Genomic DNA, 24,768 nt, shown 5'->3' with positions numbered 1-24,768 from the left:
TGGGTAGCAGAAACAGCGAAAACCCTAGATTATATAACGGGTAGTAATAAACCTCACAAGGTACGCAAGTTTTAAGCAGTTTTACACACAGTTCTTGAGTGAAAAACTGAGATAGACATTTCTATTTCTTTGCCCCAGTATTGACTTGAGCGTCGGAGTGAAAACGACCTTTAGGGCGCCCCTTTGTCTTTGCAGGTTCAGGGTGTTTGATCGAAAGAAACCACGAATGAAGGCAGAGAGAATGGGGCGTGTGATCGTCGTTAGGAGTACGAAGGCAATCGAGTCAATCGGCAGGAACATTTGACGCCCACAGTGGGGCACGATTAAAAACTTTGTCCCATTCACAAGCACAAAGCGAAGATCCATCAAGATGAGAAATACGAGGCAAGGATCCATCGCACCGAATAAAGGCGAGAGCATCACCAGGCAACAGATCATGGAGACGATGCACGCCCTTCCAGAAACGATGGTGGCATCAAGAATGGATCAAGAACGTATACATGTTGATCTGGCCGCGTCGCAAGCCAGAAACGAAGAATTGCGCAGGACCAATGAGGAACTGCGCAGGAATTTGCAGCAACAGGCAGGGGAACGTGTGGTGGAGGAGCAAGCGCCGCCGTCACCACCCAGAGCTTTCCCAATGCCGTTTTCGCAGCCAATTATGGACGTCGTGATACCAACCACGTTCGTAGGCCTAAAGGCCACCTATTCAGGTGTAGAAGACCCAGAGGCTCACCTCACGACCTTCCCCACACAGATGATGCTAACTGAACTCTGACGCAGTGCATTGCAAGTTGTTCGTGAGCACGTTGACAAGCACGACATTAGATTGGTTCATCAATCTCCCAGATGCGCACATGACGTCGTTTGTGCAGTTTTCTACGTTGTTCAGGGAGCAATACATAGCTGTTCCAGCCAGTTGACATGGGACGTCTTTGTGCGCGACCTCACCCGTCAGCTAGGGACTCCTTCCCACTGGTTACCTGTGGATTCCTGCAAAGAAGGACAAAAGGGCGCCCTAGCAGCCGTTTGCACTCCGACGCTCAAGTCAGCTAGCAAGAAACACCAAAAAATCTACACCTCCGTATCGGAGCACCGTGAATGGCGCTGTGAAGGCGGTCAAAAGGAACTCTCTTTAGTGTTTATTTCTCGTTCTGGCAAATAATCTCTCCCTAGTCCCTTTTGCGTAGCCTCAAGACCCGAGCAAGCAACTAGAGTGTACTCTGGGAAAATCTGCCAAAAGTTCGAACCCCTTTCCCAACATTCAAGGCGCTATTTAAACTACTCTAGCATTTAATGCGTCTTAAAGCGCCTTTAATTATGAAACGTTCAGCGCCTTTAAGACGTTTAAACCACTTAGAGCATTTATAGTACCTTAAACGCTCGAAACGTAAACAATATTAAATAGCTTTAATTACCTTGTACCTGACAAACTGATGTTTCTATTCTGACTTGGCTGCTATTACACGTGGAGGGCCTCACAGCATCGTGACCCCACTTGGGGGTATTCCTCACGTGAGTCCTCCTACCTGGGAGTGCATGTGCGCAAGGGGTGACCTTTTGGGTGCCGACTCATGCCCCCAAACCTCTAGTCACTCACTTTGAGAGCGTATCTATCTTCCTCTCGTACCCTGCACCTGGCTGCCCCTGGGCGTAACCCTCTCATGAGTCGTATCTATCCCAAGGGCTTCTCTGGGGCGACACGGGCACTTCACGAGTCAGATTGCTCTCCACTGGCGCTATTACTATGGCCTTGAAGCCACCTTTCTCTTCTCTTTATTGTTATCCCCTCGTTGTCGGGGCTCTAAGGCTTTCCCACAGCGTCACCCCCTCCATGGTCTTTCCTACACATGGGTATCGGGGAGCGACACTGCGGTTGCCTTGCTCTTGTGTCATTTTACCTTGGCGACGCCCTATCTTGGCGACGCCTTATCTTGGCGACGCTTCCTCTTGGCGACGCTTCCTCTTGGCGACGCTTCCTCTTGGCGACGGCCCGCCTTGGCGATGCTTGCACTTGGCGTTGCCCCACCTGGGCGACGCCTTACATTGACTTTGACCTCGACGTTGACTTTGACCTTGACTTTGTCAACGCTCGGGTACGAGAAGGTACACAAGCCCCCCAGTCTTAAGCTGATGACTTGTTTTCAGCGAAAAGACTAAGGCCTCGCCCACGCCATCCACATGGTACCCTGGTGACGTGTCATTCTTCACTGACGTGACACTCTTTGAACTATTGACGTGACATTCTCTGAACCATTGGGGTGCCCTTAATGGCTGATTGGACATCCTCTGAAACGGGGAAAGCAACACCCTCTAGGACCACGCTTAATCGCTTGCCACGTGGCTCATCACACGGTCAGCCCCAAGAGTCTCTTGCGCTCCCAGTGAGCGTCTAATCCTGTGACACGTGGCCTCATCGCACGATCACCATCTGTTGTCCCTCGCGTTCTTCGTAACGTTTAAGTTACCCAAACTCCACGCTCGAAACCACTGTTTCATCCACTTTCACTGCCTTCTCGCACTGTTCATCTTCTTCGAATTTTCTCTCTCGCGATCTCTGCTTTTTCGTGCTCCTGCTCATCACACCCTTCGACCCTTAAAGGTATGGTTTTTCCTACCCTTGTTGACTCTCTTTACTGCATGATGATGATGTATGGATTGTATGGATTAACTGCCTGGGATTGTCCATCTGCTTGTCTTTTGATGTCGTTCTTGTGCTTCTTTGTTTCCCTTGTTCCTCTTTCTCTCGCGTGGGTAGGGTTTGCCTAGGGTTTCTCCTTTTTTCCCCTTGTCTTCTTCAAACCCCTTTTCGCTGAGCCCTTTCTTTTCTCTTTACTCTTCAGCTCTTGCGTCAATGGCGAAAACCAAGACCACCGCGCCTCCTCCGCTCCCTAGGTCTCATTATAAAAAGGAGTATGACTAGGCCTCCGATGATCTCCTCGACGAATGCTCCACATTAAACTCCGTTGACGACGTGGAGGCCCACAGGGGGGACCCCACGCTTTACAACTTCAACGCATTCCACAAAACTCATGACTCCCACGTCTTGGTATGTCGTGTGAAACCCGGGGTACCCGTTTGTGTGGACTCGAGGGCCACGGGAGGAAGTCCCTTCTTCTTCCTCTACCAAATGGTATTCAAAAGAGTGGGTCTGCGTCTCCCTTTCACTTCCTTCGAGAGGGAGTTGCTCACACAAATCAACACCGCCCCTGCCCAGCTCCACCCCAACAGCTGGGCCTTCGTAAGGGGTTTTCAAATTCTTTGCGGGTATTTGGGCATCCCGTCCTCCGTGGATGTCTTTCTTCATTTTTTCGAAGTGAAGAAACAAGGGAAGAGCCTTTGGATGAGCTTCTTTGGCATCGCCGGGCGCATCATCCTCACGCTCTTCCAAAATTCATTCAAAGGGTGGAAAGGGAAGTTTTTCAAAGTGCGTGCGACCAAGTACGATCCTACTGCCCTAGAAGGCTTCCCTCTATACTGGACGGACAAACCCATAACGATCAAGGCCCTGGCTTTGGATCAACTTGCCCCCGCTGATCGGGACGTGTGTAAAGCCTTGGCTGGGCTTGGGGTAGTCTTTGATACTGCCAAGCTCATCGCTAATGAATTCAACGCCCATGGACTCTCCACTTACTTTGGTACCCGCCTTTGATTGTTTATACTGCATGAGCTGTCGTGGTTATACGAACTCGCTTGCTTCGCTTGAACCCCTATGGTTATCTGCATGTGTTTGGCTATAAATACTCCCATTCTGCTTTATCTGAATTGGTCTTTACTCTGTTACTCTCGCTGGTGCAGGTTCAGTAATGACTTCTTCGAGGCGACTCGCACTTGCCAAATTCTTGAAGAAGGCAAAATCAGCCAAAGGAGGTGGAGACGTCGTCGCCTCCGACGTGCCAATTGTCGCCTCCCTACCGACTCCTCCACCGTCTGCCTCTCCTCCTCCCATCCCCGCGGTTCCGTTGGCCATGGCGTCGACTCCTGCTCCAGCACGCCCCGACAAGGGAAAAAGGGTGCTGGTGATAAATTCTGACAACGAAGACTCAGGCGGCGCCCTGGTCTTCAAGAAGAGGAAAGCTACGGGCGTTCTTGCCCTGTCTGCCGCGTCTCCCGGCGGCGGGGGTTCTCTCTGGGATGACCCTCCGAGTGCCACCTCACCTCCGCCTCGAACAGTCCGAGAGGACCAAGATGAGGGGGTTGATTCGGTTCCCCCGCCGCTACCTTCGCGTGAAGCGGCTGCGGCTTCAGGTTCTGCCCCCCCCCTGCATCAGCTCTTTCTCCTTCTACTCGCAAGCCCTGAATTCCTCGCCCCATCCATCGGGAGTTGACGCAGGGTTTCACTGAAGGAATGTCGCCCACAGATCCTCGCAAGGGGGGAGGCATGCCTTATTATATGGGGGCGTTCCTAGCGGTGGCACTTAACTGGCGCACCCAGGCCCGAAGCGCTATCAAGGGGAGGGAGGCTCTCCGCAAACTGAGGCAAGAGGTAGGAGCGCTGAAGGAGGAGAAGCAAGCCTGGGGGCTTAGAGAGGAAGCTTCCCAAGCTTCGTTGAAACTGGCCCACGAGGGCAGGGAGGGGGCCGAGGCATACGCACGTGAACTTGAACAAGCGCATGTCGACCAGCTAGGCGACCTCACTGCCAAGTCCAAAGCATTGGCCTCCAAAAGGCGGCTCTGGCCTCCGACGCGCAGCGAAAAAAACTCGAAGAGCTGGACGCTGCTTGGAGGCATAAGTTAGCTGAACAAGAAAGCGCCTTGGGCCTTCTCCAAGCAGAAGCCAACAAGCTCCGTGTGGAGAAGGAGTTATTGGAAAAACAGCTGACGTCCAAGGACTATAGGATCGCCGAGTTGGAGGGGGAGGTCCAAGAGCTGACGGGGGAGATGGCGGGTGCGTTTGACGAGGGTTTCCAAGAGGCTCTGACTTAGGCGTCCTGTGAAAACCTGGGGATCAACGTTTCAAACTGCGATTCCACCCATCATGTCGTCGACGGAAAGGTCGTGCCCCTCGAATTGGATGACTGAACCGCCGCCCTCAACTGCCACTTTTACCTTTTGCGCTTTATATTTGTTCCTGCCAACTTTGATAAACTTGTAAATCTTTTGAACTATTTGCACCTTTGTCGGAACCAGGGATTTTGTATGACAATTTTACACTTTTGAGGTATCGAGTTCTGTCTGTATGATACCTTTACCTTCGTTCTTCCCTTTTGTGTACTCCGATTGCTTCGCCTGTACTTCTGCCCGTTTCTTTCGTCGTGTTAGGCAGTCCTGTACATCTGGCGCCTCACTTCTAACGTGTACTTCAAACTTGCTCAGCCTTCGTATCTATGAGGCCTCTGCCTCGTGAAGGCGCTGACCGCTTCACCATCGCTGCAAACGCGAAAGTTGAGACCTGCTCTAGGTCTAAACGTTTGGGACCAGACCGCGTTTCAGTGCCCACGCCCATGGAGAGGCCTGTCTAAGAGCGTCGTATCGTGCATGGGGTGTCATAAACACCAAAGCGATCCGCACCTAAATTCGGGGTGCTTGGCGCCCATGCCTGAGGAGAGACCTGTTACAGCAGCGTCGTATCGTCCTCAGGGTGTATAGAAACGCCAAGCACCGGGAAGGCTTGAAGCCCCCCATGGGGTCGTTCCCTCCATGGTCTTTCCTTCCCATGGGTATCGGGGAGCAACCCTGCCGGTGGTTCACCCGGCTTCGGGCGATCTCGTCTCCCTCCACAGTCTTTCCTACCTGTGGGTATCGGGGAGGCGACGCCGCTGGTGACTAGTTTTGGCTTCTTCGATTTCACCTCCCTTCACAGTCTTCCTACCTGTGGGTATCGGGGAGGCGACGCCGCTAGTAACTTATACTGGCGATGCCTTCAACGTCTCATGCTGGCGACGCCTTCTGCGTCTTCCACTAGCGAAGCCTTCAGTGTCTCCTGCTGGCGACGCCTTCAGTTTCTTGGCGATGCCTGGCGCGGTCAACCCGTTGCCTTGACTTTGACTCTGGTCGACGCCTGGGGGGTAGCGGAGAGCTCAAGCTCTCGCCCTCGCCAGCCACGTGGCGTTTTTTGTATGGCTGATGGGACGTTCCCTCTCTTGGCTTGATTCTGAGTTTCTACAAGTTGCTCCCGTTCTCGACGGCGCGTCGTACCCTTGGGCATTCTGTCGACGCGACGTTTTTCTGAATGTTAACCAGCGATGCCAGGATCATCCTCCCATCCTCTGACACGTGGCCCACTCGCACGGTGTTCCCATTGCGTCACTTGGCGCTCGAATTGCGATATTTAGATCTTCGAAATCTTACGCCTGCCCTTATCATCTCTGTGCCTTCGTAGCCTCCTTGCACCACTTCTCTTCTCGCAAAAAGTTCTTCCGGTGTTCATTCTAGCAACGTTTTACCCCCGCATTTCTAGCGAGCCATTCTCCTTCGACCTTCCAACTCCTTCCCAGATACTGTCCCGACATGTCTTCTTGTGTTCCTTTCCCCAGGGTTAACCCCAAGGACCTGTACACCTGGCCTCGAGCGAGCTCATGCTTGCTTTCTACCAGGGCCATAAGGGAACACAAAGGGGATTCGTGCTCCTATGATCATCGTGCCTTCGCAAAGAGGCACGACGACGATATAGCCGTGCTCCCATGCACTTTAGGGGAGCCGGTGTGCGGAGATGAACGAGCCAACGACGGGGTCCCCTTCTTTTATTTCTATTAGGTGGTATTCAAGAGCATCGGCGTGCGCCTGCCCTTCTCCAGGTTTGAGAGGGAACTACTGACGGAGATTAACGCTGCACCACCCCAGTTATATCCTAATAACTGGGCTTTTGTCAAGGCCTTTGACATACTCTTTCGCTTTCTGGGGTGCGCGCCGTCGGTTGATATCTTTCTTCACTTCTTCGAGGTGAAGAGGCAAAGGAACAACCTCTGGGTGACCTTCAGCAACATTCCCGGCAGGGTCCTCCTGACTCCTTTCCAAAACGCCTTCACGGGGTGGAAGGGTAGGTTTTTCAAAGTCTGTTGCTCCGATCTCGTGCCCTCCGCCCTAGATGGTTTCCCGCTATACTGGGTGAGGGAGACGAGAGCCCTGAAGTCCAAACCCTTCTAGAAACTAACCTCGAACGACCAGGTGGTTTGCCGGATCCTGGCCGAGGCGGGGGGTTTTGACTCCGCCACTCTGATCAGTTTAGAGTTTAACGCCGAAAACCTGGAGAAGTATATATGTACGAGTGACTGCCTCAAAAACTTCCGCTCTTGATCCTTTCTAAGTCTTTGCATGTTCTGTCTTGTGGTGTCTTCACCGTGTCTGTTTTCCTTGGTGCAGGTTCGAAAATAAACCGACAACGGAGGTCACAGCTTACCCAGGCACTAAGGGCTGAGAGCGGAGCTCCTCCTCCCATCCCGACTTCGGAGGCCACTGAAGAGTGGTTTGTTTGTACTCTTTGTATGAGCACAGGGCATGTAATGGTTGCCCCATTTGTCTTACTCCCATTTATCTCGAACATTCCTTGTAATTTTGACTCCACGGTGCCATGCTTGGTTTCTGTAACGCCGCTTTATTTTTGCACACGCTTGTCATATACTGTGCGTATTTTCTCCGTTATGTTTCTTGGCGACGCCTACTCTTGGGCGACGCCTTCTTTCTTGGCGACGCGCTCGCCTGGCGACGCCTTCTTTCTTGGCGACGCGTGTGTTTGGCGATGCCTGTCGCCACTTCGAGTGGGAAAAAGATAAAAACTGAAACTGAGGCAAGGTTTTTCTCGAACTTCTTTTTCTTTTTATTTGTGTGACCTCGTTAAAAAACCCCTGAAAGGGAAAAAGAGTGTCCCCTTCAACAAGATTGTTACATGGCTGCTTACATAAGTCAACTAAAATAAAACTTCAAGTTGGCTGCATTCCAGCTGCGCGGAATGGGACCCCCTTCCAAAGTCTCTAGGTTGTACGAACCATTGCCCTTAGCCTCAGTAACTCTGAAGGGTCCGGTCCACTTGGGAGACAGCTTATTTTCTAGCTCATAGGGGTGGGCCTTCCTCATAACTAAGTCGCCAACCTGAAACTGTCGTGGTTTGACCTTAGAGCTATATTGTCGCTCTACTCTTCTCTTTACTGCCTCGGCCTTTACTCTTGCTTCTTCCCTGGCTTCGTCTAAAAGGTCCAGATGGTGACACGTGTACAGCTGGATACGAGCCACGTGTCCAGATGTGTAACTGTCAGGAGAGAGAAAATGCATAGGTATATAAGGAATCCTAACGAACTTCTGAGGTACGCGCGTTTTAGAATACTTCTTTTACTCTTGCGAGAACTTGAGTACGCTGAGAGAGAATTTTGCACGGTTCCTGAAGTTCTTAGTTTTCTCTTAGTATTTTGGTGGTTCAGTCGCTGACTTGGGCGTCGGAGCGTGATCGGCCGCAGCGGCGCCGTTCTGTCTTTTGCAGGTTCTTGAGGTGAATCAAGGCGAAGGACGGAAGCTAACACGGCGCAAAGTCGATCCAGATTTGACGAGGCAAGGCTCTTGCGTCCTGGTCAACAGGCAGGATCACCTATTTAGACTTTATCTTCACATTCTTGTCCGTTTCTAACTTCTCTTGCACTTTTATCTGTTTCTGCTTTCTTTTCTATATCAAAGGCCCAACTGGTACTTGCCTTCAACGTATTTCTTGGTTGCTTCGCCTTTACTCTTTAGGTAGCGCGTGTCTCTCCCTCTTATTCTTTCTTCTTAAGGCGTGAGGCACACCCTTTGATGATTCACGCTTCTACGCTTCTTCTTAATCTTCGAATTTCTTTTTCCCTCTGAACTTGTGAAATCTTCAACCTGCTTCCTACTTACCTTTCTAGGGCCCAAGGCACTCGTAGCCGAAGGCAGTACTGACTTTCTCATCGATTTAGGATGAAAAGGGGAGTCTCTTCTTCTTTGGCCTCGACATCGCTCAAGGGCGAGGAGGACTTATATGTTCTTCTGTGGCCTCGACATCGCTCGAAGGCGCGGAGGACTTATCCTACCTGTGCTGGGTGTCTACGCTCGAGGAGAGACCTGCTCTGGGTGTCCTCAACGTGTCTAAATACTTTGGGACAAAAGTCGCGCTCTAGTGCCCACGTCCATGGGGAGGTCTAAACAATAATACCGTATCGTCCATGGAGTGTCTAAAAACACCAAGGTGTAACGTTCTAAACATCAGACGCTGGGGCTAGCTGTTCATACTTGAGGAGGGGGCGTCCCGAAGGAATCCCTTAACCCCTGATCAAGGACTAGGCACCCAGATTTTAGCTTGCATCTATCGCCTGATACCGAGGCTAGCTATTCATACCTGAGGAGGGGGCGTCCCGAAGGAATCCCTTAACCCCTACTCAAGGACTAAGCGCCCGGGTTTTAACTTATGTCTAACATCTGACACCGACATCTGACACCGGGGCCAGCTGTTCATACCTGAGGAGGGGGCGTCTCGAAGGAATCCGTTGGCCCCTGCTCAAGGACTAGGCTTCCGGATTTTAATTCATACTGATATCTGGTAATGGGGCTAGTTGTTCATACTTGAGGAGGGGGTGTCCCGAAGGAATCCCTTAACCCCTGATCAAGGACTAGGCTCCCGGATTTTACTTATACTGACATCTGGCACCGGGGCTATTTGTTCATACTTGAGGAGGGGGTGTCCCGAAGGAATCCCTTAACCCCTGATCAAGGACTAGGCTCCCGGATTTTAACTTATACTAGACATACCTGTTATCTTGCTCTGAACTTGACTTCTGCTTGATTATCTGGTGGCGACGCCTTGTGCTGGCGACGCCCTGTTCTAGTAACACCTTATCTTGGCGACGTCTCATCTTGGCAACGCCTTGTCTTGGCGACCACTCATCTTGGCGACGACTCATCTTGGCGACGCCTTGTCTTGGCGACGACTCATCTTGGCGACGCCTTATCTTGGTGGCGCCTCAAGTTTTCGTCTTTGTTTCTTTAACCTTTGATCTTACATTCGAATGAGAGAAAAACTAGAGCAAAAATATTTTAACTTTTCTTTTCCTTATTTGGGTGACCTCGTTAAAAAACCCCCGGGAGGGAAAAAGAGTGTCCCCTTTACAAACTTCAACTGGAATAAAACTTGTGCCAATCAACGTGCCTCTGGCACTGCTTGCAATGTTGGGCGTATCGTACGCAATCCTCTCTTACCGTTGGCCAGAAGAACCCTGCACGTATCACCTTGGACGCCAAGGATCTTCCTCCCACGTGGCTCCCACAAATACCTTCGTGAAGTTCGGCCATTATCCTGGTGCACTCGTCGCCGCTTACGCACGTCAAGATAGGGTGCGTAAACCCATGCCTGAACAATATTCCATCCACTAACGTGTACCTGGCGGTGTTCCTCTTGATCTTCTTGCCCTCCTCTGGCTCTACTGGGAGGATTCCATCCACTAGGTATCGCCTATAAGGGGTCATCCAAGTGTCGCCTTCCTCCAAAGTGCATACCTGTACACCCCTTTCTTCATCTGGCGAGGCTGCGTAAGTACTGATGCAGGGTGCCCTCGCCGTATCTTGACTCAGGGAGCGATGGTTACGTGGATTTCCTCTTGTCGTGCTTACATGAAGAACATCTACCCTGTTGTCTGCAACAAACTTTGGCGGCGTTTTGAGGGTCTCTTGGATTACAATCCTCTGCCTTCCCGCCTTGCCTGAGCTGGCCAGCTTGGCGAGCAGGTCAGCTCTGGCATTTTGCTTCCTGGGGACGTGCACTAGCTCAAACGCAGCGAAGGCTCTCTTCAACATCGAGCGGCCATCTGTGGATCCTTCGCTTGATATTCTCTCGTTACTTGCCCTGTGACCAATTGTGAGTCACTCTTTGCCAAGAGGCTCTGAGCGCCCATTTCTTTAGCCAATAGCATCCCAGCAATCAACGCTTCGTACTCCGCCTGGTTGTTGCTTGCCTTGAAGGCGAAGCGTAAAGCCTGCTCGATCAATACTCCATTAGGCCCTTCCAAGATAATTCCAGCACCGCTCCCTTCCTGGTTGGAAGACCCATCCACTGAGAGCATCCACTGTGCTCCTAACTCCACCTCTTCAAGGTCTCCTCCTGGTGAAAGTTCTGCCACAAAGTCGGCATAGACTTTCCCTTTGATGGACCCCCTGGGCTCATATTGGATATCGAATTCTGACAATTCGACCGCTCATCGAACCATCCTCCCTGCCACATCTGGCTTCTAAAGTACCTTTTGGATAGGGAGGTTTGTCATTACCACCACTGTGAAACTGTGGAAATAGTGGCGGAGCCTCCGTGCTGAGAATACTACTGCTAGCGCCGCTTTCTCTAGTGACTGGTACCTCAATTCCGGGCCTTGTAAGGCCTTGCTCACGAAGTAGATGGGCTTCTGCACCTGGTCTTGTTCCTGGACAAGTACAGAACTGATGGCCCACTATATCACCACAAAGTACAAGCGGAGGGGGACGCCTACTCGTGGCTTGCAAAGCACAGGTGGCGTCGCCAAGTACTCCTTTAACTTGAGAAACGTTGTTTCGCACTCGTCTGTCCATGCGAAACGGCTATTCCTTTTGAGGCATTGGAAGTAAGGGTGACCCTTCTCTCCTCCGGCTGATACGAATCTCGATAATGCTGCCATTCACCCTGTTAGTTGTTGAACTTCTTTCACTAAGGTTAGGCTCCTCATGGCGATAATGGCTGCACATTTGTCAAGATTTGCTTCTATCCCCCTCTCTGTGAGCATGAAACCTAAAAACTTTCCCGCCTCTACGCCAAAAACGCACTTCTCTGGGTTTAACTTGAGGTGATACTTCGATATGGTAGCAAACAGCTCTTCCAGATCAGCTGCATGCTGCCCTCTCTCATGGGAAGTTACCACCATGTCATCTACGTAAGCTTGCACGTTCCTTCCCAGCATGGGTGCAAGGACCTTGTCCATCAGCCTCTGGTAGGTGGCGCCTGCATTTTTCAAACCAAACGACATCACCTTATAACAGTAACTGCATATCTCTGTCATGAACGTTGTCTTGCTCTCGTCTCTGGGATGCATCTTGATCTGATTGTAACCTGAGAATGCATCCAAGAAACTTAGCATCTTGCAACCCGAGGCGCTATCCACTAATGCATCGATGTTGGGTAATGGGTACGAGTCCTTTGGGGCATGCCTTGTTCAGATTTGTGAAGTCAACGCACATCCTCCACTTCCCATTCGCCTTCTTCACTAGAACTACATTGGCTAACCACTCAGGGTATTGTATCTCCTTGATGTGTCCGGCGTTGAGCATCTTCTGTGTTTCCTCCTTCACAACGAGGCATCGTTCTTCGTTGAACTTCCTCATTCTTTGTCTCACAGGGCGAACCTTTGCGTCCATGGTGAGATGGTGGCACAAAAAATCTGGGTCAATACCTAGCATATCCGCCGCAGTCCACGCGAAAGCATCTAGGTGGCGTGAGATTACTGCAGCTACCTCTTCTTGTTCTCCTTGGCTCAGCAAGCGTCCTAATTTGAACACCTTACCCCCTATTTGTCTTTCTACTATGTTATCTTCTGGTCGGGGTCGCTCATTCTGTACATTCTCTGCTAGAGACTCGTTCGTGGAGTCCTCTTCCATAGGCGAGGCCCCAACGGATGCATCGGGCATCGCCTCTTCCGGCTCTCCTTCTGCGGGCGAGGCCTCTCTGTGTACTCCTTCCATCGACGAGGCATCGCCGTTTCTTCCTTCCGTATATGCCTCTTCTATAGGCGTCGCCCCTGAGGTGGCTTCGACCGGCGTGGGCTTCGCGGGCGTCGCCTCTTCCAACGGTTCTAACTCCATTTGCGAATTTGAAACGAATGGTTGTTCAATCACCATGACCACGCCTCTCTTTGTCTTTAGGCTATTTTCATGGCACTTACGGGCTTCTTCTTGATCCGACTTGATCACAATTACCTTACCACTAAGATCTGGTAGCTTCATCTTCATGTGGCGCGTGGAGGACACCGCCCTCAATCTGTTCAAAGCAGGTCTGCCTAACAAAATGTTGTAGGCTGAGTTGGCGTTGACCACGAAGTACCGGGTGTTCTCGATGCGTGAGGCTGCTCCATCAGTGAACGTTGTCCTCAGCTGCAAGTAGCCTCGTACCTCTACTGGATTATCTGCAAACCCATACAAGCATCCAGTATAGGGTCTCAAAAGATCGGGGGACAACTATAGCTTGTTGAAAGTTGACCAAAACATGACATCTGCGGAACTGCCCTGGTCGACGAGAACCCTATGCACCTTCCTTCCTGCCGTGACTACTGAAATGACCACTGGGTCATTGTCGTGTGGGACCACATCCCGCAGGTCAGCCCTTGTGAAAACGAGATCTGACTATCATGGGTCGTCTGGAAATTCCTCTGCAACGTACTCACTGACCTCACATATTTCTTTCGTTGAGAGACAGTGGGCCCTCCTCCAGAAAAGCCGCCAAAGATGGTGTGCACTTCTCCGTGAGTTGGGACTTCATGCGCTTGACCTTCCTCTGGCGTCGCCAGGACTGTGGTCGTGGTGGACCCAGCGAGATAATCTTTCAAGAAACCATTCTTCACAAGCTCGTCCAACTGATAGCCCAGCGCCAAGCAGTTATTAATATGGTGCCCAAACGCCTCGTGGAATTCGCACCATGATTCCTTGTGAGGCCCTAGTATTTTGTCAGACTTCACCGGTGGCCTCAACCTGTCAGCCATGTTGGGCACAACGATGAGGTCTTTGAGTTCCACTACAAAGTTGTGCCTTAGTGGTCTATTTCCCTCTCTCCTTCCTTCGGCTCGACCCCTTGGCTGGGCCCTCCTTGTCTCGTAAGTGCGCTTCCTGTCTGAGTTCTTTTTCTCTGTGGCAGCTTCGTGGACCCTAGTAGGTTGTGTGCGTATCTGCGCCCTTGGTCGCGCAGGTGCAGCAATTGTGCACTTCTCGTATGCCTCGCCCTCCTAGGCAATGTGCTCTACCGCCCGACGCCTCACTTCAGCAAAAGTTTTGGGGCGGCTGCGGTTGAGCAATTTGCTAAAAGATCCAGGACACACTCCCTTCCTAAATGCGTACACGATCATGGGCTCGTCTGTGGTACCCACCTTCACAACCTGTGCCCCGAAGCGGCTTATGTACTCCTTTAGTGTTTCCCCTTGGTATTGCTTTACGTCGAAAAGGTCATACGAAACTTGGTTGGCTAAATACTGCTCTCTGAATAGTCGTGAGAGCTGTGCGAAAGCCGTAATGTGACCCTCTGGGAGGCTGATGAACCAATCCATGGCCATCCCAGTCAAAGTGCTCATAAAGAGCTTGCATCTCACGACATCAGAACCGCCAACCAGTATCATCTGTGTGTGGAACGCAGTGAGGTGTGCCTCAGGATCCTTCATCCCTGTGAAGGTTACCTTGAGCCCTGTGAACGTGTTGGGGATTGCTGTCTCTAAGATTGCCAATGAGAATGGTGTTGTGAATTCTCTAGGTGGGGTGGCAGTCTCAGGTTCGTCTACATCATGCCAACCACGGCGTAGTTCCTCGTTGGCACGGTGGAGCTCATCGTTTCTCGCCTGAGAAGTTGCAAGATCCGCCTGCATGCGCTCTTGCTCTGCTTTGGATGCCGCCATTGCTTCCTGCAGCCCTTGCATCATGCCCATGAGTTGTTGCATGGTCATCTCTTCACTCCTAGCGTGTGCAGGTCTTGTGGTCATGGTTCTCTGAAAACCTTCTTAACTTGCCTAGGTCTTGAGAACTGGGAATGGAAAACTTGTGTGGTGGGACTGATGTTTTATATCGGCCCCACGGTGGGCGCCAAATGTTCCCGCCGGTTGACCGGGATCGTCTTTGCGCGTGGCATGTCCCTGCGAGCTAGGGCACCTTCATCTTGCTCCGTCTGTGAGTACCTGAAAGAAGTGAACAAAGGGGCGCCCTCGCGGCCGTTTGCACTCTGACGATCAAGTCAGCTAGCGAGAAACATCAAAAGGGGACACACCCTTGAGAGGTGGTCGAAGAAACTGTACTGAATGACTGAAACTGTGTAACTAGAACTGTGTTGCCCTAATTGCCTTGTGCTCACTGTAAGTGCGTCGCGAAGACAACTAGGGTTTTCTCTGTGTATCTGTGTGTATTAGGTTAAAATTTTGATCCCTTTCAAATGTCCCCAGGTTCCTTCTTATACACATCCATCATTTAAAGCGCGCTGAAGCGCATTGAAAGCGTATAAAAATGTCCCCTGAAACATTTGATACGTAATCTTAAATTAGCGCGTACCTTAACAAACTTTCACTGAAACCTTTAATGGGCACGTGTGCATTGCCACGTGGCCTTCTGACTTGACCGTTTATTTTGTGCAGAGGGTCCCTCAGCGCCGCAACCCAACTTAGGGTTATTCTATTGTGTGAGCTTCCCTTCGAAGTACTCTCTGGCACGTGGGCTGACTTTCTGGGTGCCAACCCACACTTCCCAATCACTAATCACTCGCCCTGGGGGGCGTATCTACCTTGCTCTCATACCATGCACGTGGTTCTCCCCTGGTCATGGCCCTCTCATGGGTCGTATCTGTCCCAAGGTCTCCCAGCAGTGGCGTGGGTACTTCACAAGTCCGGTTACCCCCTACTGGTACTAGAACTTATGGCCTTGAAGCCACCTTTCTCTTCTCCTTACTACTGTTCTGTATGGTCGAGGCTCGAAGCCTCTCTCGCAATGTCTTTACTCGGCGATGTCTCTCTCGAGCGACGCCTCTCTCGGGCGATGCCTCTTCTGGGCGATGCCTCTCTTGGGCGACGCCTCACTTAGGCGACGCCTCAGCGAGGCGATGACTCGAGCGGTCAACCTGTTGACTTCTCTTCCTTGGGTCCCTTGAGGGGTCCCACCATGCGTTGACTCTGACCTTTGGTCAACGCCCGGGGACGGGACGGTACATTTACCTCTTGAGAAACGCAGCGTGCCTCAAGGTTGGTCACTCTGGTTTTGGAGGCCTCGGCAGCAGCCTTCAGCTCAACTATTTCTTCATGAAGGGGCACTACCTTGGCCAGAAGCTCAGTATATGTTTGGCCCGCTGCATGAAGTCTTTTGTTGGCTGCCTCCTTAGCTTTCTGGGCCACCTTTAGGGCCTCTTTGATAGCGGACTCTTGGTTGAACCAGCGACGAGCTTGGTCGTTCGTTTGTTCCTTCAGCAAGGCAACTCCCTGGCCTTAGCTTTAGTTTCCTACCGCCAAGAGCTGGCGAGTGAAAGGTATCCCCCAAGGGAACGAAGAGTATTCTTCTCCATCGCCTCGCAAGATGGGTCTTCTGGGAGTACCTGCTGGAAGCCCTTCAGTAAGTATTGGATGGCCCGAGGAAGCTCTGGAGATGGTGCAGGAGTGGGCTCAGGGATGGTTTCAGCTCCCTCCCCTAGCGCCATGTAGTTAGGAGGTGTGAGGGCACTTGGAGGGTGATCCCTCAGAGATTTCGCATCCTTATTTGAGGTGGAGTGGGATGTAGCCACTGTGGTAGTCCTCCTCCTCTTGAAAACTGGGCCCTCAGCGGTATCCTCCTCGTCACTGAAGGGAACAATCACCACCCCTTTTCCTTTATCAAGGGGGGCTGGTGGAAATGAAGTTCCAACCATGGCAAGGGGATGGCCTCGATTGGAAGTGTGGAGGTGGGAGTTGGAATGGTTTGAGGTGAAGGGGGGTTTTGAGTGGTTTAAGCAGGCGCAGGTGTTGGCAAGGTTGGGGCAAGGGAGGTTGGAGAGATGGTAGCCAAAGCCTCGGGGGCTGGAGGTGTAGAGGCACCAACCCCACCAGAATTAGCCTTGCCACGGGCAGTCAAGACCTTGGCAAACCTTTTTCGTTTCTCCGCTCCTAACATCATATCTACACCAGAAAGAAAGAGTTATGGGTCAAGCATGCCATGAAAGCAGTGTGAGAACAGTTTATAAAATATGCAAAGGAAATGGCATAAACAAAGACAGAGAATTGAAGTTAGTAATGAAGGGATTATTCCCATACTGATATGTTTGGTCAGTGCAACGGGGTCATATTCGTGTTTAATCAGTTCAGCGGTGTTGAATACTACCCCTAAGCCAGCCAAGACTTGGCATATCTTGCGATCAGCCGAGTTTAGCTCGTCCAGAGTCTTGGCTTTCTTCAGTTTAGGTTCCTTTACCCAGTACAAGGGGAATCCATCTAGGGAAGTGGGGTCAGCTTCGGAGCTGCACACCCTGAAGAACTTCCCTCAGAAGCCCTTGTAAGACTGCTGGAAGAGGGACAAGATTATCCTTCCGGCAATGCCGCTGAAGCTAACCCATAGATTCTTCCAAGGGCTCTTTGCCTTGAAAAAATGGAGGAAGACGTCCACTAGGGGATAGCACCCAAAATAGCTGAAGAGGATGTCGAAGGCCTTGATGAAAGCCCAGTTGTTGGGGTGTAGCTGGGCTGGACCCACGTTCACCTCTGTTAGAAGCTCCCTTTCGAAGCTTGTGAAAGGGAGGCGCAATCCGACGGGTTGGAAAACAGTTTGGTAGAAGAAAACGAATGGTTCCCCACCATTCGAGCAATTGTCTACACATACGGGTTCGCCCACGGTGCAGGGACGAACGGAAATATAAGTGTCATGCCTTCTCCAAAGGCCCTACCCTTGCACCCTGGTTCGCTATTTAGATGGTCCTTCCAATCTGAAAAAGAGGTTAGGGTTGAAGTTTCTGCGAGCAACTCGTCAGAGGCCCAAGGGTAAAGTGGTTTGTAGTTAACGCTGGGAGGTGGAGGGTTAGCAATGGATTTTGTACGCACCATAGTACAACGAAGAAAGCTGAGAAGAAGAAGAGCAAAGGTTTAGCAAACAAAGGTTATGGCGTCAAAGGCAAAAGAAAACCCAGAAGAACCCTACCCATGCGAGAAGTTCAGAAAACAGGGGAACGAGGAGAATGAGAAGGGAAGAGTGAATGCAAGAATGTAAACAGTCCCAGGCAGTAATATCAGTATGAAAAAACAAGGGTAAGAGCCATGAACGCAGAAAAATCATACCTTTGGATGATCGAAGAAGCGAGGGTCTTGGGTCTATTAGAGAAAGCTTGGTGAAGGAAGACGGAAGAGCAAATGAGAACGTAAGTGATGGAACAGTATCTGAAGCGCGCGTTTTCGAAAGCTATAACGTAAACTTGAGAAGCGCAAGCGATGTTAAGTTGTAACCGTGTGATTGGGCCACGTGTTGGAAGATTACCGCATAACTCAAAGTGTCAAGTCATAACACAGGAACGTCCCGTCACTAGAGTGCCACATAGGACGGTAGGACGAGGCCTTAGTCTTTTCACTGAAAACGATTTTGTCAGCTCAAGACTGGGGGGCTTGTGTACCAACCTGTCCTCGGGCGTTGACCAAAGTCAACACTTGGTGGGACCCATCAGGGGTACAATGAGATGAGAAGGGAGACGGCACACGCAAAAGGGTAGAACAAGTGGAAGTAAAATTGGGCACGATAAGAGATCCCAAAATTTGATCACGAACGTAAGAATAATCATAGGAAAGGCCATGTAAACCCAATAACATGAAGAACTTGGATCTTTGTTCTAGTTCTTGAGAAGGAGTGGGGGCAAGAGGTAATAACTCATTAAAAGCATGAAGAAGAGCATGAGAGCAACAATTGTAAGAAGATTTTGACACACACCATAAAGACGTTGAGTATCATTGGTTTATAATAATTTTGTTTGTTCCCAAACTTCTGAACATGTCTCATAGGTACGGAAAATTTGTTTTAAAGATGAGTGAATGGTAGATTTGATAACAATACATAATTGAACATCAATTTTCAACCAACGAAAAACCTCGTTTTCAGCAAGAGTAGGATGAGTAAGATGATCAACATAACTTTGACTCTGAAGCCATAATTTAATATCTAATGCCCAAGTGTAATAATTGGTTTCATCCAATTTGTCAATGGAAAGATGAACATTGACGTAATTAGTATAAATAGATGGATCTGGCATAATGACTACGGAAGAAGCCACAGTGGTAGCGACAGCGGCAGCAGAAGAAGCCATAGAAGAAAATCCAGTCATCCCATTGAGACTCCGGAGGCCACTGAAGGGTGGCCTGATTTTGTTTTTCATATGAATATAAGGCGTGTACATGATTGCCCTTTGTCTAATCTGCAGTTGTCACGAACTTTATTTGTAACCCTAACTCTTGATCTACACTTTGGCTTTGTTTAAGCGCTGCTCGTTTTATTTTTGCATACTCTCGTCTACTTCTGCTTCTTCTGCGTGCGTTACCTCCGGCACTCCCCTCCATTGTTTTTAGGAGGGTTTATTTTACCTGTACTGAGTATCCACGCTTAAGGGGAGGCCTGCTCTGGGTGCCCTTAGCGTGTCTAACACTAGGGACAAAGTTGCTCTTTGGTGCCCACACCCATGGAGAGGCCGGTATAACAGCGTCGTATCGTCCATGGGGTGTCTCAAACACCAAGGCGACTGGTCCCTTATCTCATTGGTGCTTGGTTTCCACGCCTGAGGAGAGGCCTATTACAGCAGCGCCGTATCGTCCTCAGGGTGTCTAAAAATACCAAGGCGAAGGCTCCCGTCTGACACCGGGACTAGTTATTCATACTTGAGGAGGGGGCGTCCCGAAGGAATCCCTCAACCCCTGCTCAAGGACTAAGACTCCCGGATTTTACCTTATCGAACATCTGATACCGGGGCTAGCTATTCATACCTGAGGAGGGGGCGTCCCGAAGGAATCCTTTAACCCCTGCCCAAGGATTAAGCTCCCGGATTTTGCCTCGTGTTGGACATACCTGTTATCTTGACCTCTAGGCGCATGCATGCGATCTTACTACTTGCTTCGAATTCCAATGTCGTCTCCCCATTTGACGATGCCTACATTCCGGCGACGCCCCACCTTGGCAGCGTTTCCTTTGGCGACATGTCATTTGGCGACGCCCCTTCTTGGTGACGCCTGATCTTTGTGACACCTAACCTTGGCGACGCTTGATCTTGGCGGCGCCTCGTCTTGGCGATGCCTTATCTTGGCGACGTCTGACGCTGCTTTGAGTCTTTGTCTTTCATCTCCTTAACCTTTGGTCTTACACTTCGAGCGAGAAGAGAAAAAACTGAGACAAAGTTTTCTCAAACTTCTTTTTTCTTTTTACTTGGGTGACCTCATTAAAAAACCCCCGAGAGGGAAAAAGAGTGTCCCCTTTACAAATCGTATTACATTACTCTCCACTAACATAACTCAACTGAAATAAAATTTCAAATTGGCCGCATTCCAACTGCGCGGAATGGGACCTCCTTCCAAAGTGTCTAGATTGTATGAACCATTCCCCTTGGCTTCGATGATTCTGAAGGGTCCGGTCCATTTGGGAGACAATTTGTTCTCTAGCTCATATGGGTGAGCTTTCCTCATGACCAAGTCACCAACCTGGAATTGCCGGGGCTTCACCTTGGAGTTATACTGTTGCTCCACTCTTCTCTTCACTGCCTCAGCCTTTATTCTTGCGTCTTCCCTGGCTTCGTCCAATAAGTCCAGATTCACTCGCCTCTCTTCGTTGGATTCTTCAGCCACAAAATTCTGGTAACGTGGCGAGCTCTCGTGAATCTCGACTGGGATCATCGCGTCTGACCCATATACTAGACTGAAAGGCGTCTCCATGGTGGAAGATTGGGGCGTGGTGTGGTATGCCCATACAATCCTTGGCACTTCTTCTGCCCATACCCCTTTAGCTTTCTCTAGTCTTCTCTTCAGCCCTCTCAGCAAAACTCTATTCGCTGACTCTACTTGCCCATTTGTCTGGGGGTGTTCAACTGATGCGAACACCTGCTTGATGCCTACCTCTGCGTACAGGTTTCTCAGCTGTTGGCTTGCGAACTGGGTGCCATTGTCGGATACCAGCCGCTTAGGCACGCCGAAACGGCACACGATGTTCTTCCAAACAAAGTGCTGCACCTTGTGTGCAGTGATCTGGGCCATGGGCTCCGCCTCTATCCACTTGGTGAAGTATTAAATGGCGACGATCAGGTACTTCATCTACCTTATCGCCAGGGCGAACGGGCCTAGGATGTCGATTCCCCATGTATGAAAGGGCCATGGACTATATATGGATCTCAGCTCCTCTGGCGGCGCCTTGTGTCAATCAGCGTGCCTCTGACATTGCTTGCAGCGCTGGGCGTGCCGCACACAATCCTCTTTCACTATTGGCCAGTAGAAACCTGCGCGTACCACTTTAGAAGCCAAAGACCTTCCTCCCACGTGGCTCCCACAGATACCTTCGTGGAGTTCTGCCATTATCCTGGTGCACTCGTCGCCGCTTACACACGTCAGGATAGGGTGTGTGAACCCGTGTCTGAACAATACCCCGTCTACCAGGGTATATCTTGCGGCGTTCCTCTTAATATTCTTGCCCTCATCTGGTTCCGCTGGGAGAATCCCATCCGCCAGGTATCGTCTGTATGGCGTCATCCAAGTGTCTCCTTCGGCTAAAGCATATATTTGTGTATGCTTTCCTTCCTCGGTTGCGTCCGCGTATGTACTGATGCGGGGCGTCTTCATTGTATCTTGAGTCAAAGAACGATGACTCCTTGGTCTCCCTCTCGTTGTACAAATATGGAGGACGTCGACCTTGTTATCTTCCACGAACTTCCGCGGAGCTTTGAGCGTCTCTTGGATTACTGTCCTCTGTCTGCCCCCCTTGCCTGAGCTGGCCAGCTTGTCAAGCAGGTCAGCTCTGGCATTCTGCTCTCTCGGGACATGTACTAGCTTAAGGGCGTTAAATGCTCCCTTCAGTAGCTGGACATACCTTAAATACGCCCATTTGTGGGTCCTTAGCTTGAAATTCTCCCGAGACTTGCCCTGTGATCAGCTGTGAATCACTCTTCACCAAGAGGTTCCGCGCTCCCATCTCCTTGGCCAGAAGCATCCCTGCGATCAGTGCTTCGTACTCAGCTTGGTTATTGCTTGCTTTAAAAGCGAAACGCAAAGCTTGCTCGATCAGCACACCATCAGGTCCCTCCAAGACTATCCCTGCTCCACTTCCTTGCTGATTGGAGGAGCCATCGACCGAGAGCTACCACTGCGATCCCGACTCCACCTCTTGTTCGCCTCCGGGTGAGAGCTCTGCAACAAAATCCGCATATACCTGTCCTTTGATAGATCCTCTGGGCTCGTACTGGATGTCAAATTCTGACAGCTCCACCGCCCAGCGAACCATCCTTCCAGCTATGTCAGGTTTCTGCAGTACCTTTTGTATGGGGAGGTTCGTCATCACCACTACTGTAAAACTATGCAAGTAGTGGCGGAGCCTCCTGGCCGAAAACACCACGACCAATGCTACCTTTTCCAGCGACTGATACCTCGTCTCTGGGCCTTGTAAGGCCTTACTCACAAAATAGATTAGCCTTTGTACCTGGTCCTGCTCCTGGACTAGCACTGAACTGATGGCCCGCTCTGTTATCGCAAAGTATAGTCGGAGGGGCACGCCTGCCACTGGTTTGCACAGGATGGGTGGTGTCGCCAAGTACTCTTTTAACTCGATGAAAGCTGCTTCACACTCGTCGGTCCACGCGAAGCGACTATTTCTTTTGAGGCACTGGAAATAGTGGTGTCCTTTCTCTCCTCCTGCGGAAACGAACCTTGATAATGCTGCCATTCGCCTTGTCAGCTGTTGCACCTCTTTCACTGATGTCGGGCTCCTCACAGCAATGATGGTTGCGCACTTATCAGGGTTTGCCTCAATTCCTCTTTCTGTAAGCATGAAGCCTAAAAATTTTCCTGCCTCGACCCCAAAGACACACTTCTCAGGGTTTAGCTTGAGGCGATATTTTGAGATGGTGGCGAACAACTCTCCCAGGTCGGCTGTATGTCGCCTTCTATCGCGCGAAGTTACCACCATGTCGTCTACATAGGTTTGCACGTTCCTTCCCAACATGGGCGCCAGGACCTTGTCCATCAACCTCTGATAGGTGGCGCCCGCGTTCTTCAACCCAAACGACATTACTTTATAGCAGTAGCTACACGTCTTTGTCATGAACGCCGTTTTACCCTCGTCCCTCGGGTGCATCTTGATCTGATTGTAGCCTGAAAAGGCGTCCAAGAAGCTCAGCATCTCGCAACCCGAGGCACTGTCCACCAGGGCGTCAATGCTGGGTAGTGGATATGAATCCTTGGGGCACACCTTGTTCAAGTCTGTGAAGTCTACACACATCCTCCACTTCCCATTCGCTTTCTTCACTAGAACGACGTTGGCCAGACACTCGGGATATTGTATTTCCCGGATGTGTCCATCACTTAACAACTTCTGCGTCTCTTCCTTCACCACGAGGCGCTTTTCCACATTAAATTTTCTCCTCCTCTGCCGCACGGAGCGAACCGTCGCGTCCATGCTAAGATGGTGGCATAGAAAATCAGGGTCGATGCCTGGCATGTCTGAGGCGGACCACGCAAAAAGCATCTAAGTGGCGTGAAATCACTTCTGCCACTTCGTCCCGTTCTTCTTGGCTCAACAAACGCCCCAGTTTGAACGTCTTGCCGCCGATCTGTATCTCCACCACATTAGCCGTTGGTTGGTCTCTGCTATCCTCCTTTGTGGGTGTCGCCTTATAGTGCTCTCTAGGCGACGCCCCTTCTACGGGCGAAGCGTCGTCATGCCTCTCCTCTATGCGCGTGTCTGCTCTAGGCGTCGCCCCTGTGGGGGCGGCCTCACCAGGCGTTGACCCCGTAGGCGTCGCCTCATTCAAAAGTTCTACTTCCATCGCTGTGTCTGAACTCGGTGGGCGTTCGAACACCATGAACACACCTCTCTTTGTTTTCAAGCTGTTTTCATAGCATTTTCGCGCTTATTCTTGATCTGACTGGATGACGATCACCTTGCCATTGAGATCCGACAACTTCATCTTCATGTGGCGCGTGGAGGCTACTGCGTTCAGCCTATTCACCGCCAGTCGGCCCAACAGGATGTTGTAAGCTGAATTGGCGTTTACCACTAAGTACCGAATGCTTTCGGTACGTGAGGCCGTTCCATCTGTGAATGTCGTCCTCAATTCCAAGTAGCCTCATACTTCCACCTGGTTGTCAGCAAACCCATATAAGCACCCCGTGTAGGGTCTCAAAAGGTCGGGGGACAACCGTAGCTTGTTGAATGTCGACCAGAACATAACATTTGCAGAACTCCCCTGGTCGACTAGAACCCTGTGCACCTTTCTACCAGCCGTGACAACCGAAATGACCACGGGGTCATTGTCGTGTGGCACAACATCTCGTAGGTCCGCCCTTGTGAACACGAGGTCTGACTCCCACGGGTCACCTGAGATTCTTTCTTCAATTGAATTGACTCCCCTCGCATACTTCCTCCGTTGGGAGGTAGTGGCTCCTCCTCCAGAAAAACCACCAGCAATGGTGTGGACTTCGCCAAGGACGGGCATCTCATGCGCTTGTTCTTGCATTGGTGCGGGCAGGGCCGCAGTCGTGGCGGGCTCTGAGATATAATCCTTCAAGAATCCGCTTCTTACCAACTCGTCTAGCTGGTACCCCAGCGACATGCAGTTGTTGATGTGGTGACCGAAAGCTTCGTGGAACTCACACCAAGAGTCCTTGCGAGGCCCTAGCACCTTGTCAGTCTTCGCCGGTCGCCTCAACCTTTTAGCTATATTGGGCACGGCGATTAGGTCCTTCAACTCCACCAGAAAGTCGTACCACGCCGGTCTGGCCCTTTCCCTGGCTGGACGATTTCCTCCCGCTTGACCCCTGGGCTGGGGTTTTCTTGCCTCATAGGGGCGTCTCCCCTCTTGCTTCTTCCTTCCCGTCGTGGTCTCATTGACCCTGACGGGTTGAGCCCGCGTCTGTGCCCTCGGGCGTGAGGGTGCGACGCTCGTGC

The sequence above is a fragment of the Phaseolus vulgaris genome, chromosome 4, assembly GCF_051622355.1.
Source record: "Phaseolus vulgaris cultivar YP4 chromosome 4, ASM5162235v1, whole genome shotgun sequence".
Lineage (NCBI taxonomy): Eukaryota > Viridiplantae > Streptophyta > Magnoliopsida > Fabales > Fabaceae > Phaseolus > Phaseolus vulgaris.
This window is presented reverse-complemented; position numbering follows the sequence as displayed.